The 12,828-nt window shown below is 37.4% G+C and overlaps 1 long non-coding RNA gene across 1 annotated transcript; it reads right to left on the bottom strand.

The window, feature by feature from the left end:
• Positions 1-1,450: 1,450 nt before the first annotated feature.
• On the bottom strand, positions 1,451-8,217 carry LOC114095992 (uncharacterized). Its single transcript, XR_003583336.2, has 3 exons — positions 8,080-8,217; positions 4,460-4,517; positions 1,451-1,530 (listed from the first exon to the last, which is right to left on the bottom strand). It is a non-coding gene; the product is annotated as an uncharacterized lncRNA (long non-coding RNA).
• Positions 8,218-12,828: the final 4,611 nt, after the last annotated feature.

The raw sequence follows: 12,828 nt of genomic DNA on the forward strand, positions 1-12,828 counted from the left end.
CAGAAGAAGCAGGAAACATGTGCTGGGCATTTTGCCATCCTTTTACATGCGGAGGGATCAAAGAGAGAAAGGCAGCAAGCTGAGTGTTTCCCCCTTCCTCTTCTCATACCTTTGAAACGTGACCTCCTAAGAGGCAGGGTAGAATAGTTAAACCTTTAGCAAAAGTGAAAATGTTTAGGTTTTCAAAAATATTATTCCAGAATGGATCTGTGCCCCATTAAACTGACCTGAGAGATAAAATCACCTTTCTCGGGCCTTAAGTCAAATTGCCTGTGAACTCTGAACCATAACTGCTTGTAGTGATAAAGGCCACAAATTCCATCTGTCGTGGGACCACCCAGGCTCATTCACAATCATTATCAGTTTGGAGATCCCTGGCTTGAAATGATTTCTTGAAATCATAGCTCAGTTTCCTGGGAGCTGGGCCATGAAGCCAGGAGGGATCTTAACAATCTTATCTGAACTGTTGCCGAGGGGCACAATTGGGTCACTTTGGAGTTTAAACCAAGGCTTCATCTACTTTGCTATGGGCCTTTGGGAAAAGGCTCCTGAGATCTGGCAAACTTGGCTAAAGATTGTTCACAAGCTATATTTATCATACCACTTTCAGACAGAAACACCCAAATCATATTTCCTTTTGTATATAAAAACTGCACAGCTGGCCAAGAAAGTCCTCATGAGAAATCTTATTCTATTTTCTCAAAACCCCTGTAATAGATCCCATTTTACAGATGGAGAAAATAAGAATTAGAGGCATTGATTTCCTTATTCAGTGATGCAATGTAAATAGAGTCTTTCTGTGTAATGTTCTACCCATAACCAAGTTGCTTAGGACTAAGGAATTGTAAAGAAATCCATCAATAGTTCCCAGGTAGTTGAAGTTCTTTAATTTTAACTTTATTTTCAAAGGAAGTTGTCTAACCTTATCATATCCCCCAATAAATTCAACATTTAAGAATTAGGGGAGGTAAGTTTGCATAAAGGCTTATCACTTACATGTGTTACTAGGAAAGGCTTTGGTAATTAGCTAACTTACCCAAAGTGTGTCTCAGGATGTTGATAGATATGCATTAAAAGAATCTCATGATCAAACAAGATTTGGAACAGTAAGTTAGTTAAATAGGCGTGTTTACTGTAGGGCTATCAGGGATCTTAGCAGTGTGCTGCTAAGGGCTTCAGCACTGGTTCTCTGGAGATCTGCTGATTTCTGTGATATAAATATTCTCACTGTGAGCAATTTCCAGCTACCAACATGGCACACGGTGGCACACTGGTTTACAGTACTCCCACAGTTCAGAAACAATGGGCATTAACAGATGGAAATTACAGGAGCACACAGGTGTTAGTCAGCTTTCTGTTACTGTAAGAAAATATCTATGGTAATCAACTTAACAAGAAGAAAGATTTATTTTGGCTCATGGTTCTGGAGGTTTCAGTGCATGATTGGTTGGCCCTGTTGCTTTGGGACTTGCAGCAACACAGTACATCACGGCAGGAGGATGTGGCAGAGAAAGTTCATTTACTTCATGTCTGGGAACAAAAGAAAAGAGGGGAGGAAGACATCAGGACCCCACAACTCTCCTCAGGGCACAGCTCCAGTGACCCAGAGGCCTCCTACTTGGCCCTGCCGCTTCAAAGATGCACCCTCATGCCCATTAACCTTTATTATTATAGCTTATATTCTGGGGGATTCTTCAACAAATTCCACGACATTTTCTTGTATTAAGTTTCTATATTTTTTTATTTTTACATGTAATGATGTAAGTAAGGCCTCCAATTTTATTGTTCTCCATGTAATGAGCCAATGCCTTTTCTAAATAATCCACCTTTCCCAAGAAATATATCTAATGTTCCTTTAATGTTAGTATTAATTATAACATAATGCATGTAAATATTGAAGCTGTTTTCTCATATTTTTTTGGTCTGTAATTAATTAGTGCATCCTTTTGCAACACTTTAGTTTCAACCTTTCTGTATCTATTTTTAAAATAGATATTAATAAGATATTAATAATTAATAATAAATACTAAAGGTCTCTCTGTCTTTTGATCTCCATTTTAATTAATTTACATTTTAAATGATAGTGATATGTCATATGTTATAGATATCATTTAAAATAATAATATAATAAGAACTGTTTCTGAGATAGGGTCTTGGTAAATGGTTAAGGCTGGCCTCCAACTAGTGATCCTCTTGCCTCAACCTCCTGGGTAGTTTGGATAATGGACACCTCCTCCAAGCTCAATAATTATTATTATTATATTAGAATGTATAATGAGATCCTGCTGCCATTTTATTCCATGTTTTCCATTTATTATGCCTTCTTTCTATTTCTTTTTCTTCTTTCCTATTTTCTTTTTCTTATAGTTGTAGATGGACAGCATGCCATTATTTTATTTGTTATTATTATTATTATTTTTTACTGTGGTGCTGAGGATCGAACCCAGTGTCTCACACATACTAAGCAAGTGCTCTACCACTGAACGACAGCCCCAGCCCTTCTTTTCTATTTTCAATGGGCACATCAAATTTTCTTTTGCTTATTTAAAAATTTTACCTGTTCTTTTTTTTTTTCCTAACACAAATTAGGTTACCCTTATTACATTATTTCAGAGTATTATCTATAATTTAAGTGTTTTTAAATTCTGAAACAAGGTCTCTGGTTTTAATAAAATTTAAACTTCATTCAGTTTCTCTTACAATTAAGTACTACATATACAAAAAGAAGCTACGATCAAATTCCACATTCTAATTTCAAACACTGATAAATTAAAAGTTTGGTAACACCCAAGTTTGAGGAGGGGGCATGGAGACAAACGCTGTTGGTAGGGACACAAATTGTGGAAAGTTTTCTGGAATAATCATCAGGATTTGATTTTGAATTCATGTACTCTTTGATCCATCATTCCCACTTCCAGGAATGTGTCCAATGGATAAGAATTTTTGTGGTGACCTTGTTGCTTGTGGCAAAAATCCAGTCTTTTCAACCTTCTGTGCCATCAATTTCTTAGTATGAGTGTTTATCACATTTATCATTAAAAATGTAAACCCTCTCATACACAATTAACAAGGAAAGTAATATAAAGAGGTCACAAAGCCAAATATATAATTTTTAATATCAAAAATTGGGGACTCTCCAATTTAAAATAATCTATATTTTCTAAATAATATTGTATTTTATTGAGTAAAAATGGAGTTTTCTCCACTCATATCATCTTTCATCTAAGTACTTCAAAAATCTCAATGTAGTTTTCTCTAATTTATTTTTATAGGTGGGTTATCTAAGGTAAGAAGAAGTTAAAATAGCTCAACTAAGTTCCCACAGTAAGTTAATGATGCTGCAAATAGACCTTTGAGCCTCAGTTGACTGCTGCCATCTTTGGGAGGTACATTCATCTGTGATACCTCACCATTACCTCCACATTACCTCCACCATTACTTCTTCGTCATCACTCAGTTCTTTCATGTCCATTCCAAGAGGGATAACCTCATTGAGGGTCATGAAAGGGTCCATATTCACTTTGTAGTTACTCCACTTGTTTTTACTTTAATGGACCGTCTTAGCCCATTTTGTGCTGCTATAACAAAATACCTGACACCATGATTTATAAAAAAACAGAAACTTATTTCTCTTGGCTCTGGAGACTGGAAAGTATAAGATCAAGGCACTAGATGAATTGGTGTCTCATGAAGACTGCTCTCTGCTTTCCAGATACCTTTGTTGCTGCATTTACCAAGTGGAGGAACACTGTGTCCTCACGTGGTGGGAAAGACAAAAGGGCAAGGGACCTTCAAGCTTCATTTCTGAAAGCACTAAATGGGGTCCTCATAACTTAACGACCTCCCAAAGGCCACACTTCTTAATACCATAACATTGGGGATTAAGTTTTAACATGAGTTTTGGAGGGGATATAAATATTAAAACCATAAAATGGATCATTCAAATTGTAACCATTGACCACTCACCTACCTGACTTGGTAGTCAATGAAATTTGACAAGTTCAGTGACCTTCTATTAGAATTGCGTAATATTCCATGAAATTATAATTTTGCATTGCATTCTTGAAACGGGCCTGGAAACCACAGAATGAAAGCAAAGGGAAGCGTGGGTTTGGAGCAGGCAGACCTGCTGAAGCCATGTCCTGAGGTCTGGAAGCAAGGACTTGGCGATGGGATTCACAGGCTCAAAAGCACTACAGAACAGCGAGCCCAGGCAGCCCCCATTTCCAGTTTGGATTTATGTTCTGCTCAAGCAAAATATCTTGCTTCCTGAGTGCTGTTTTGGCTTAATTTCACCCGAGTAGCAATTCTTAATCCAAAGCAATCAAGAAAAATTCTCTCAGTGGCCACACAGCAATTCTCTGAGTGCTTGGAAATCATGAATGCCTACTGTTGCTCAATATTCTCTAGCAAATAAGGCAGAGGTGTCTACAGGAGAGAAGAAAACCAATATATGTACCAGATTGCGTCAGGGTTAGCATAACTCATCCACTTCACAATTGTCATTCCAGTGTAGCCTAAAGGGAGCAGATAAACATTTGGTTAATACTCAATTTTTAAAAAAAATGTATTATTTACTACCATCTCTATGCCTTCAAGGTTCTTTGTCCATATTTTCATTAATGTATTACATCACATTCTTTACAGTTGTTAATTTATCCATCTTTGCAGATAGATTAATTTCCTTGAGGATAGAAACTATCATTGTTATATTTTGCAAAGCCAAATGCAATGCCTGCATATGTTAGGCACTATATATTGCCTACAAAATAAAGGCAAAAGCCAATGCTAATGTCTACTCGTTCTGATTATGCAGCTACAAGATACTTTGAAATAAAAAAATATATATATAATTTATCAACACAAAGATTCAAAGCAGGTATGTGATATAATATTAAGACTCTAACATTTTCTTTGATAGCAAGGAGGAAAATATACATCATCCTCTTTAGATTTGAACAAATCAAGGGCAATTTTAACTGTGATCATTTATTACCTGAATTCCCAGCCACTAAGGTAACTGGAATGTAATGGCGGTACACGTTTGCATTAATCAAAAATTCTTCCTAAAACTCTTAGGGATGTTAGTAACATCACAGAAAAAAAACCAGCATCACAAATCAAGGTTTTTCTTTTTGTTTACAAAACTTTCCTATATAAGAGCAAATCATTTAAATTCTTATTTACCTTGAACCAATAACCCCAGTATCTTTGGTCTACTTAGTATACACTACTTATTTTACATTAATAAGCAAAACTGACAGTCCCAATTATATACCCCAATTTCAATTACTTCCACTATTTCTTTATGTTATAGTAACTTAGAATGAGAATTTATGCACCGATGGCGTATTCTCAGGCCTATCTGCCCAAAGAGATTTGTCTTTCAATCAAGACACACCTTTTCAAGTTGGTAGGGATGAATTAATTTGAATTGATGAGATTTTAGAAATAGAGCTTTGGGCAATTGGTATCATTGGGTAATGGTTTTTAGAGAGTTGAAAATAATTTGTTAATAATTTCTGACAAAGAGAGAATCCTGGGTTAGAGGAGTTGTGCTCTTTAGTCTGAGATTCACACTAAGCATGTGCATTACTGACTTGTCAAGAAGGGTTGGGGGGGTGGGCAGGTGCAAGAGCACAGTCTCAGACATCTGCCCTCAGCATCTCAGAAGAACCCATGAGAAGTAGATGAAGTAGACAAAATCAAGATCAATGTCAAAAAGGGCAGGTACTTTTATTTCTTAGATGCAATGATGGTATCATTTATGTAAAGACTGTGTAAGGCTATTCCATTATATGGACCAATCCTTGAGGACCTAAAGGACAGAAGGATGGAGCTTGGGAAATGATGCAGGAGGAGTCCTGGTTGAGGAGACCAACTGGCTGACTCTCACCCCCAAATTTGGGGTGCCTTAAAAAGTGGGGGGAGCACTCTTAGTAGTAGACCTTGAATTCCAGGAGAGGCCACCCAACATGAGATAATGATCTGGGGTATGTCAGGGACTTTGATGTTCTCTTGGCGATGCAATTCTGTTTGGTTAAGTGTCCGGTTGTCTTCTGCATGGGAATATCAAGTTGTCTGTCTTTCCAGATTTTGCCTGCCCACCTACTGCCATCTCACAAGCAAGACTACTTCCCCCAGCCCAAGATACCACTAAACTTAAGGGATCTGCAGATACCTAGACATTCAGAAGTGCAGGGGTGACCTTCCAGAACTGTAGCTGGGCCTTGGGAGAGGGCATCCTTTTTACAGTTACAGGAAGACCCCAACATTTGAGGTCCTTGCAGCTGACAAAGTCTAGCTAGAACATGTGTTTTGGCACGTGGCACAATTCTTGGTGTCTGAATTATAAATGTCAACTAAAACTGAATTAATTGTCATTGATCGGTTGAACTATTTTTGCCAGTACAGAGAGAATGTTAATGTTGATATTGATGTTGCAAAGATACTTTAAACAGCATTTTAAGGTTTTAGTTCTTTATAACAACAACTGTAAGGGATGTCGGTAGCTACAGTTGTGTATATTTCAGGTTAGGTAAATTTCTAAATTCTCAGAGGTTATCCAGGCACATAAATTAAATTTAGCTGAATGCAAAAGCACCTCCCTGCTTTGCTTCAAAGTCCTACCTAGGCGAAAAAAAATTTTTAAAGACAAGAAAAAAAGAAAGGAAAAGACTTTAAAATTGTTATCTTTCCAACTTTTCAAGCACCCTATTCTATACATATTTTTCTGATTGGGATGTTCAAGTTAGCATAATTCTAAAATAGCATGTTAAGTCACATCTTGAAATTTGTTCTCTTGAGGTTGGCATTGGTCTAGAGAAAAGGCTAACCCTAGTGTATCTCTGCCACTGCATCTTCTGGGGCATAGCTGGCCCCCGCTCACTGTTGGTGGGATCAAAGAATGTTAGAATTTTTTTTTTTTTTAAGTGTGTCTGGTCTTACAGATCCAAATGCCCTGTTCAGGGTTGTTAGGTTAGAAGGCTGTACACTTATCCCAGTGATTCTTCTAATCCTGTTTGGAATTCTCCTTTTGGAATTCCTGTCTTAGACCAAGGCATGTGGTTTTGAAGGATTTATTGGTAGCAAACTTTGGTTTTGTGAGAGGATCTGCTATTTAGAAAATGCAAAAGGCATCTGGAGCCCAGTCTGGTAAATAAGTTGAGTAATCTGATGTTTTAATCTCATTCATGTGTGATTAGAAACTAAGGAGACTAATTTTCTGATGCATTATTAAAACTATATTTGAGAGCAATTCCAAAACAGGAATTCCACAGATGTCTTGAGGAGTGGTGGTACCACTGGGGTGAATGTGTCATCTAGATGTTAATCGCCTCAAATGGGACTGCATTCCTTTACTCTTCTTAAAAAAAAAAAAAAAAAAAAAAAAAACAAAAAAACCCAAAAAACTTGTGCAGTTTTGTTTCTGGAAAAAAACAAAACAAAAGGAAAATTCCAAGTGGTTCTTATTCCATCTTCATGGGCAGTGACTGTAAATTATTTGGTGCCAGGTATTGCCAATTCGGTTGCTCCTGTTGCCTGCCTAGTAGCCCTGATGGCTAGGATGAGTTTGAGTTCACGGCCATCTTTGTCAGTCCTTCAGAGCGATGGAGGGCTGGTGCCTTACATTTTTAGACAATTATGTTCTTACTGGAATTAAAGCAACGAGCTTCTGTGCTACCTATTAACTTCCTACATGCTGAGATGAGAATAGCTTAAAGCTGTGGAAAAAATGCTGATATACTTAAAATAAGGACCCAAAATAGCCATATAAACAAACCTCAGGGAATTTTAACCAAGAAATTATTGCCAAATAAATCTTCAGCCAGGCCAGTCAAAATGCTGAATATTTTATTTTGAGGAGTAACTATATTCTTAGTCTCTGCCGTGCTTGTCAACACTCTGCTATCATAATAAATTTAACCATTCATTAAAAAAGAAGAAAAGGTGGAAGTGATCATTTCACAAAATCTGTGAGCCACCCCAGGCATGATGGAGCAGGACTGCGAGACTGACTATCGATGATCGCCAAGGTTAGGTCAGGTTAGCTTGTAACCAGGAGTAAGAAATACCTACTGTTAGATGGCAGTTCTGAAACAATTATTGGCTTCTGCGGAATCTTCCTACATGAGCAAAAGATGAGCTGAGGAATAATAACTCCAAGCTAGCTCTGGTCATGTTTCATAATGGCTCAGCCATCTTTTCTCTCCTTCAGCCAGCACTGTTTTAAATCCATTGTCATGAGGTGGAAGGCTGAAGAAATTAATCAAAAAATTCAAGCAAGAAGTCATTAGAACATGTATTTTAGACATAGTCTACATTACAAAAATAATATATCTTTGACAATTTGGGAAAGTCAACAATCAAGAAGAAATTAGAATTATCTATATCCCCACCATTCAAAAATAAGCTCTGTTGAAATTTAAATGTATTTCTTTTTTATCTTCTTTTTAAAAAATTTTTTTAGTTGTAGATGGATACCTTTATTTTATTTGTTTATTTTTATGTGGTGCCGGGGATTGAATGCAGTGCCTCATGCATGCTAGGCAAGTGCTCTACCACTGAGCCACAACCCTAGCCCCAGCCTTTTTTCTTCTTTAATTGCATTATATGCAAATATTTTAAGATAAAATGGAATATGTATGTGTACATATGGAGCATTCATAGTATAGCAAATATATAAAATTATATATATATATTCATATATATAGCAAATATATAAAATTTTATATATATAATATATATATAGATATAGATATAATTTTGTCTTTTGACTTTCCTTTACCATATTATGAACACTTTTCCATGTTAGTAAATAGTCTTCAAAAAGATTATTTTTAATGATAACATGATAGCCAACCTTATCCACTAAACATAAATTTGTCACCGAGGTCTGGGGTTGTAGCTCAGTGGTAGAGTTTCACATGTGTGAGGCACTGGGTTCAATCCTTAGCACCACATAAAAATAAATAATTAAAATAAAGGTATTGTGTCCCTCTACAACTAAAATTATTTTAAAAATTTTGTACTGAAATTCCTCTTGTTAGATATGTAACACTTTTCCAGTTATATATATCCCTAATGTGTTTCATTATGGTAATTTTTATATACTGTCATGGTTAGTTACTTAAGTTTGCATCCTGAGAAGTGGGATTCAAAGGGAATTTATTTGATTGCTTTCAATTAATATATTTTTAAAATTAGAAATAAATGATACATTTAAAAATTTATTGAAAAAAATACTGTAATAACTATCCCTCCTCCATTTACTTGTTTTTCAAAAATAAACTTTATACTCTTGAACCTTTGGTTTAGTAGTCTCATTTTTGTTGGGCACCTCCATATAAAACCAAACATGATATTCAGGTTCAAGGAGATGGACAGTTTCTCTCTCACTTCACTATCTGTCAGAGGGAACAGAATGAATTTGTTAAGAGGTTCAATTATATATCCAAGAAACATAGTAAATATGTTTGGGGTGCCTGAAAAGGCCAATCCTCATTATTTCAGAAAACTCTATAGGCTTTGCTGAAGAATGAGGTTGGGTAACTATTTTTATAACAGGTAGATCAGGGACTTCAGACTCAACCTGAAGCACTTGAATAGAAGACACAAGAATTTGAAGAGGTGCCTTTAGCTAGAGAACTGAGATGTAGCAGCCTTACTGGGCCATGAGGTCTGGGGAGTAAATATAGAGTCAATAAACAAACAAACAACAACAACAAAAATCCAGATGTGGAACAAAGTCACGGAAAGAAGCTGAGAAGGAAGGTGAAGGTGCCTTGCAGGTGGTAGAGAAAGAGAACAAATAATTTGTTTAGTTTTCAACAGGTTTGGATTTCCTATATGTTCATTTCAAGTTTCATGAGGCATTTCTTGCAATAAGTTCCCTTTCACTCAAAGCTGTTCTTCTTAGTGACCTGAGTGAGACAACAGGACTGATGGTGATCAATCAGGCCCATGATCATAGTTGATAAGGAGGGGTGCCGGTCAATAGTTTTTTAAATAAGGGGAGGGAACAAGAATGTGTAATGACTGAATATATCTAATTTGAAAATGTTATGTTTTTCCTCCTATGGATTTTTCATATTGGTTAGACCACATGCTGACATGTGAATTTGTTCCCACCAAATGAGTCAGTTGAAACTTTTAGAAAACCAAAAACAAAAAACCCAAATACATCTCAATTGTTCTGGAGGATATAAAAGGGCCTAGTTGATCTTCTGGGTTTGTACTAACAAAAATAACAACAGCAAAAAAGAAAAAAAAACTGGCTTCTGTATATTTAGAACAATAATATTAGCTGTTGCTACTACCCCAGGAGGAACAGAGTTGTAATAAGCTGCACGTGGTCTGGATTGGCTTGATTTTAACTTGGTGGGGGGATGAAAATGTCCATTACATAATGCAAGGTTAAATGGTGACAGCAAACTTTTCTTTTTATTCACATTTCCCTGAGAGGACCTCTGTACACAAAGAACGTGGGATGGGGCAACTGAAACACCCTTCTGAGGCAGGTCAGCCTCTTCTCATTGACAAGCAGATAGTGTGCACACTAGAACCAAAAGAAGACTCTGGGGAGACTGGAGCATCTTTGGGTTTTGCTTTTATAGTAGTTCCCCCTTTTCTGTGGTTTTGCTTCCCACAGTTTCAGTTACCTATCATCAACCATGGTCCAAAAAGTTTAAATGGAAAATTTCAGAAATAAACAATTCATAAGTTAAATTGCATGCCTAAGTAGTGTGAGGAAATCTCTATTTATTCTTTTCAGGACATGAATTGTTCCTTTGTCCAGTGTATCCATACTGTATATGCTACCCACCTGATTGTCACTTTGTAGCTTTCTTAGTTAACAGACTGTCACAATACTGCAAGTGTTTGCATGAAGGGCTTGTACTATCTGTAGTTTCAGGCATACACTCAGGGTCTTGGACCTATACCTATGGATGAGGAGGGACTACTATATTTTGGAATGGCAACACATAGATGAGGAGAGAATGAGATTATTGTAGGAGAAAAAGTCCTAAGGAATAGGCCAAGGAAATAACCAGAAGTTCTTACTTCTCCTTTATTGCCTTCCAAAATTGAAATGCTGGGCTGTCTTAGTTCTGATTTTCTGGAAAAAGGCTCAGAGATGGAGGTTTGTGTTGTCAGAAGAACATCAGTAAAGGAATATATGAAGCATGATTTAGAATAAAAGCTAGGGTACAATGCAGTTGCGAGAGAGATATCAGCTATTCCATGGTGCTCTGGATCTTGGAGAGTCCTTCAGAGTCATCTTAAATTAAGGCAAATTTGATTGGTCTTTATATCCCTGTATCATTAACTAGTTGGGAGGTCATAACCTTGGCAAGGCAGCTTCGTTCTGCTGAGGGCATTTTCTGTGAGGCCTATATGTGAGCTGCTGTCAGCCAACCCACCCCACAACTGAGAAACAAATGTCTCAGTCTCAAGGAAGACCTGAGCAGATGCCACAATATCACTACAGTCCACCCCTTGCACTGCATGGATGGATTGTTTCATAAAGTAAGTTCACTCCAATAGGAATAAGCTTTCCAGGATTCTGGGTTATAGGTGCAATTCCTGGATAAATTTACAAACGGTAGATAATTGGGGTAAACTACAGCTCCTGCCACTGCAGCTGGTCCTGAAGTGTCAACTTATACATTACCTCTCATACTACGTTCTAAGTCCTCCCACTCTCAGCTGGAATCTGTCCTGGTCTATGCAGCTTACCTGGTGGTGCCCAGACCTCATTCCTCAGGAGTTTGAGCCCCTGGTCACTGTGCCCTTTCAGGATGTGGCTGCTACATTTGTTCATTTGTCATCAAAACAATTTGGCAGAGGATAATAAAGAGATTCAGCTACACATCACCTAAATGCCAAAAATATTCCTTCCTGAACCACTTCAGTCCCACCTCTGGTGATTTAAGTCAATTTACCCAGATGATATACATCATCTAGATGATGACCCTGTCCTTGCCTACTGGTCTCATGGCATGAGAATCTTGAAGTGACTGGGTGGTGCTGTAATTTGAAATTCAATGAATCTCTTCTGGTACCTCATGGAAGTGTTACCCCTCTGGGGGTCAGGACCATCAGAAGACAGAACCTAAAGTTGCAGGAATAAGCCATTCTTATTCTTCAAATGGGGGTTATGATAAATCAGGGATGCTCCTGGCTCCACCCCTTGGTTCCTGGACTGATGTCAGGGAATATGTTCAGATTACAATTGAATGTAAAGATCATTGGACTGGGATGTGCAAAACGTTCTGGGTTGTGCAAAACATTCTGGGATGTGCATAGGATTCTATTCTTGCATGAGGTCATCCTTATGCTGGTGTCTCAGTGGCACTTTTGCAGAGCTGTTTGAATAACTTCATCCATCCAGCAGTTTTTAGATGATGTTGTGTGGATAGGACCAGTGAATCCCATACTGCCCCTCTTTTACTATATAGTGGGATTCTTTTTCAACATGATGTTAAACAAGATTCCTGCCTGCTGGGCCTCAGCCAGACCACTATTACAGATATTAAAGAATGTTTGATCGATAGACATGTAAAGGGATGTGCACAACATTCTGGAGAAGAATGTTCCATTCTTGTAGGGATCATCTCTACGCTGGTATCTCAGCAGCACTTTGCTAGGCTGTTTGCATAACTTTATCAGCCCAGAAATGATTCATCTGTAGTTGTAGCTGGAACAACTTCATGTGTGGGACCTCATACTACTAGGTCCTTGTAGTGTCTCCATGGCTAATCTATTTATGAGCCTATTGTATTAACATTGGGGAAGCCAATGACAAAAGTTGGCTGTTGTTAATGG

This window comes from Marmota flaviventris, chromosome 6 (assembly GCF_047511675.1).
Source record: "Marmota flaviventris isolate mMarFla1 chromosome 6, mMarFla1.hap1, whole genome shotgun sequence".
Lineage (NCBI taxonomy): Eukaryota > Metazoa > Chordata > Mammalia > Rodentia > Sciuridae > Marmota > Marmota flaviventris.